Raw genomic sequence first — 5,849 nt, forward strand, 5'->3', positions numbered from 1 at the left:
ATAGTATAACTAGCTGTCAATGAGCTCATGGCTGCACCATGGTACAGATCTTTTCGTTTGCAGACACCACTGCTTTTGCTTAGGACTGGGCATATGCTGCCAACTAATTGGTGATTTTTAAGTCCTGTAGCATGGTCTTACATTTTGAGCTGGGTTCAAATAAAACAGAAATGTTCTTATGAAGAGTGATTGTGGGTAGTTTCCACATGATATGCTCTTTATGTTTATTGGTTAAGAATTGCCTAAGTGAGTTGTGCCTTCGTAGGTCAAGATAAACGTGATGGCATCGTGTTTGGTCCAATTGGCATGAGTGCGAGAGGTGAATTTAGTCACAGGTGAGGGTCTTAGTGTGAGTTGTCAGCACGTCAAACTGAGCAATGTACTTGTGGTCAGTTAGTCAAATAAGGTCTTTATATATCCATTGCTCAAAAGTATGGATTTCCCAAGACAGATGCTGTTTGTATAACTGATGGAGTTCTGACTTCTCACTCTTGAATGCTGGGATGGGACCAGGTGTTTGATAGATGAGATAAAATGTGATGGTCTGTCTGGTGGTCAGAGAAAGTGGCGGAACTGGAGATCGAAGGCCTCACTTGCTTCTGGGGTGTGCAAGGCCATGATGTTTGATGAATGACTGCAACAACCCCTCCCTGTCAATTTGGTCTGTTGATAGACTGGATGCTGTAACCACAAGGGACCAAGAGATCTACAATATGCCTAATAGCAATGGAGTGTTGTGATGACCTCTACAACCCAGGTTGGTCATCCCTGTTTTAGCTTAGTTTTACAGTTCATATTTTATTAATTTTAGTAAGGCTGCTTTCAGAATGATTTTTTCTGCTTGCTTTTATTCTAGGAAAACAAGGAACAAACTGCTTGTTTAGTTACCCTTTGCACAACATGTAATCAGTACTTTCTGTCCAAGACTAAAGAACACTGTACACAGTATGCTAGCTGTGTTGCCCGTTCAAGAGACAGCTTCTAACACCTAGACTCAGCATTGCATGAGAACTACACTTCCAATGCAGTATGGTTTATTATATATATATGGTGCATTGATCCATAGGGCAGTCTGGCCTTGACTATCCTGGGACGCCTGATGTGCGAAATGCAGCTTGGCTTGACCTGATCTGAGAGGATTCCCATCTACATCACCAACTAACACCTAATACTGTTTCCAGGTGCAGGGTTGGGGCTAATCCCTTACATGGGGCCAGGCAGAAGAGTACACTCACTATGCTCACCGCACAGACGTAGGGTTAGATAGGAACATCTAGAACTACATACACCGTGTTGGATTGTTTATCTTTTTTACCATGTTTGCAAAGCTGATTACCTTGCTTTGTTTCATCATCAGCCTAATTATCGCAGCTCACTCTTTATATACCAAATTGTGATTGTTTCAATGAATGTATTGAAAACATACCTTGCATCTTTTGTGTCTCATCTTGGTATGCATGAGTAGTACCACGAAAGATCTCTTTCCACAGCTTCCCTAGGGAGTCAGAGTGTCATGTTCAGGTTGCATCATTCACCTTCCACCTTGGTTGGTTTAGGAGTTTGGGTGGGGCACAGTGAGCTAGCCAGCAGTTAAGCCAAACAGTTACTAATGGTGTGGATGGACACCAGTCTGCTACACTCTGCTTTTCTGCTGTCCTAAATACTCAGTCCTATTGCTATAGTTGGAACAGCATAACAGGAGCATGGGCTTCTGTAATCTAGATAGCACTAAGATTACTGCCAGTTATGGGGACTACTGAATATGCAAGAATGAGCATGAATTGGCAAGTGTGCTTAATATGTTTGCTGTGGGCAATGATTTCTGGGATGTTTTTGAGGTTGCTCTGGGTGCTTGTGTGTGGGCTGATGAGAGTGGTAGATGCCTGTTATGTGGCGAGCTTAAAGGCATTCATTCAAATCTGCACCAGATGTTTAGTTTGCTATAAGATCTTTTGGAATATGAGGTCAAGTGGTAGTGCTACTCAGGCAGCTGAAATCAACACCAGATTCATGGCTTGCTTAAATAGCCTTTTGCTACTTTAAAAAAAAAAAAAAATCTTTATCTTTTTTCAAATACTGTCCAACATTCAAAGTTTAAACAAAAATTCCATAGATCTCACCACTGACACACCTAGCCGTGGTTTGTGATGTTCCCCTTGTGGTTTATTGGGAACATTCCCACCATGTTCTCACCCAGTGGTCCCCAGTCCATCATATTATCTTTGGGTACTGTGTGTTGTTCATCCATGTAACTCTTACGTCTCTTAACTGGCAAAGGACCTCAACACTGCCCATGCACTCAAACCTTGACAATGTCATCACTTTGCCCTGCCATTTCTCTTCCATGTGCTTCTAAAAACCCTACATTAACCTACATTGTCTTGTCATCCGGACCTTCCAACAGAGTATTATTTGAGCTTACATGGGCAAATCCTCTACTACTCTCACATCTGTCCTGACCTATTTCATACGTACTTCTTGTGCTAAGGCCCATTCTATCATATCTTTTTCCCATGATGTTTTAAAGGTGGTCCTAGGGTAAATCCAATATATAGCTATACAGCATTTCACTAATAATAAGCCAAGTGCTGCATAGGCAACATGCCTAGCAAATAGTGCCTGACTGAAGCTTCTGTTGTAATATTATGGTAATATTTGTCATTAAAAGCTGTTGTGACACCACTTCCTCCAAGAATTTAGACACATGTATAGGTCATATGGACAAATGTGGGTCCCTGCTCTCCATATCTTGGAGAAGCAGTGAGTCTGCCAGGATATGTCCTATACAGCCTATGAGGTGGTAGATTTGCGTGGTGACCAAGATATTGCCCAGAAATGGAGATATGAGGCAATCCTGTCTTTACGCCAATGGGAGGAGGGGATGGGTTGCTGCAAAATTATGGAATGAGTGGTCTATAAGGCTAGGACTTGTGAGAAGAAGTTTGAGAAGGTCTGAGGCACATGGGACTCAGGAGAATAAGATTGGCCGGCTGGTGGTAGGCATTGTAACTAGAGCTATAGCACAAATGGCTGGTGTGGAGCTAAGTTGGGGGGTGTTGATATGATGAAATTGATATATACTGAAGGATGGATAACCTGTGATTGTATCAGTGTAATGTTCAAATGTTATTGTTCATAATAAATGCAAATACACTTTAACAAAAACGATATGTGTGTGTAAGAACTCAAAATGTACAAGCTGGAACCTACTACATTTCTCCTGCACCAGGGCGTAAATTCTTTCCGATTATGTGTCTGTGAGAGGTTCCAGTAGCTCCCTATCACATAACTATCTAACCTTCAATGGCATCTATTTCCTGGCATTTGGACCACCAGTCTTCTTCTGTCCTGCTTCTACCCATGCCTCCAATGTAGTGGAAGCTGTTGGTGCACTGGAAAAGTCCATCCAAATTTCCTTGACTGTTCGGGACAATTTAGCATAAAAGAGAAACTGTCCCGGCTGTACTGCAAACTGTTTGTGTGCCTCCTCAAAAGTGATAAAGGATTTCCCTGAGTATAGGTCTCTCAATGTTAGGCAGCAGCCCACCCTCCATCTGCTTATTGACATTGCTTGATTTATTTGTTAAAATGGTTGTAGCCAATAGCTTGGCATCATCCTTAAAGATGCGGAATGTCTTAAACGTCTATTGACTGCTGTTAGAAACTGGGTCTCTAGTTGACAGAGGTATGCACCCTGTCCAAGTAGAGACAAGAATCCTAGTCAAGTTAAATCAGTAACACATCCTTAATCAACCTGTGCTTACCCCCTAGTAGCTTGGCACAGAGCAGTCAGACTTAACTTAAGGGGCAATGTGTAAAGTATTTGTGCAACACACACACACAGCAACACAATGAAAAACACCATAAAAAGGCCTCCACGCCAGTTTAGAATAATAGAGAAAATAAATGTATCTGAATAATAAGACCAAAAAGACAAAAATCCAACCATTAAAAGTTGAGATATGAATTTTTAAAGATAAAATAAAAAATAGTGCTTAAAAGTCACTAGCGGTCAAAAGGTTACTTGCGGTCGTGAGGTAACGGTACAAATCCAAAGTTCAGGCCAACCGCAATGGAGGGTAGACCAGTTACAGGACACAAATAAGTCCCGCTAACAAAGTACCTTCGATAGAGCTTTGGTCAACATCAAGAATCCACTGCGTTGCCACTTAGCCATGCAAAGTGGGTCCTGCATCATCGTCAAGCCATCCCAAGCGTCATTGTCGAGCTGCGCAGGTTGTAGATCCAATGTCGTCGAGCACCCTCTGTATCGGCATTGAAACATTTTACATGTACTTGAGGCGATGCAGCATTTTTTGCAGAAATCCGCTGCAGAATCCACTTCTGAGGTCCAAGACTATAGACGGGCAACTCAGGCAAGAGTGGGACTTACAGATGACAGAGTCCAGCAGCACCAGGAGAATTAAACCCAGTCTTTGATGTCCCTTGGACTGCATAAGAACAGGAGGCAAGCCAGCAAGCCCTTGGAGTCACTCTGGAAAGCAAGATGGATCCAGTCCTTGTCCTCAGGATGGCAGAGACTAGCAAGCAGCAGGACAGCTCAGAAAAGCAGAGAAGCTGCTCCTTGGAACAGTCAGTCCAGGCATAGTGGCAATCCTTACAGCACAGCAGTCTTTACTCCAGCAGACTTCTTCCCAGGTCCAAAAATGTACTGATTTGTTAGGGTCATAGTCCCAGTACTTATACTCAAATCTGCCTTTGAATTGGGGGTGACTTCAAAGCAGCTCCTTGAAGTGCACAGGTCACCCTTTCATCCCAGCCCTGGCTTCAGACTGTCTGTTGGGGTAATCATTCCTTTGTGTGTGGGGTAAGGCGACTTCCCTTTGAAATGTAAGTGTGAACCCCTCCCCTCCTCCAGACCATACAGAACGCCCCAGCCCGACTCATCCTCAGAATTTCCCTGTGAACTCATATCACACCCCACCTCAGGCAACTCCAATGGCTTCCCGTAGAGAAGAGATGCCAAATAAAGCCCTGACCCACACACACAAGGCTCTACACAACCAAGGACCCAGGTACATTAACCACCGCCTGAACTTCCACTAACCATTGAGAAGACTACGCTTTGACTCCCTTTCACTTGCCCATATTCCCCACATCTACTGAAGGAGAAGTGGAGGACAATCCTCTCACATTGCGTCACATGCAACCCCGGACCATCAACTCACTTCTGGAATTCCGAATGGCCATCAAGACCTGGCTGTTCTACTAAGCCTTTGGGACCTGCAAGTGTCTGGATACCCAATAGGGGGATTAGCCCCCCTTTATAATTCCTGATTTAATGATTGATTGGTCCTTACCACCCAGGAAGACAAATTGGTATGTATATGAATACAAATGCAGTTTAGTGACCTGTGGTGTGGCTGTTTGGAGGCAATACATAAATGTAGCTGTCACCCACCCCAGTCCAGATGTGTATTAGAGAGAGGCTGTCAGGAACGCAGAGCAGTAAGAGCAGAGAAATGCCAACTTTCTAAAAGTCGCATTTCTGAAAAAAAGGTAATGTTAAATCTGACTTTACCAATAATATGAAACATGATGTTTCTGATCAGAAATTATAGCTTAAAAATATGCTAGCCTATGGGAGGAGTAGGCCTCAAAGTAGTGAAAAACGACTTTGGTGTGGGGGGGGGGGGGTTTAATACCAGGACATGCAAAACCTAAAAGTACATGTCCTGCATTTTACTTACAGAGCACCCTGCCCTATGAGCTGCCTTAGGGGAGACATATGTAATAAAAAGGGAGTTTAAGGCTTGGCAAGAGGTTTTAAATGCCAAGTCAAAGGAGTAGTAAAACTGCATACACAGACCCTTCAGTGGCAGACCTGA

The sequence above is a fragment of the Pleurodeles waltl genome, chromosome 6 (genome assembly GCF_031143425.1).
Source record: "Pleurodeles waltl isolate 20211129_DDA chromosome 6, aPleWal1.hap1.20221129, whole genome shotgun sequence".
NCBI lineage: Eukaryota > Metazoa > Chordata > Amphibia > Caudata > Salamandridae > Pleurodeles > Pleurodeles waltl.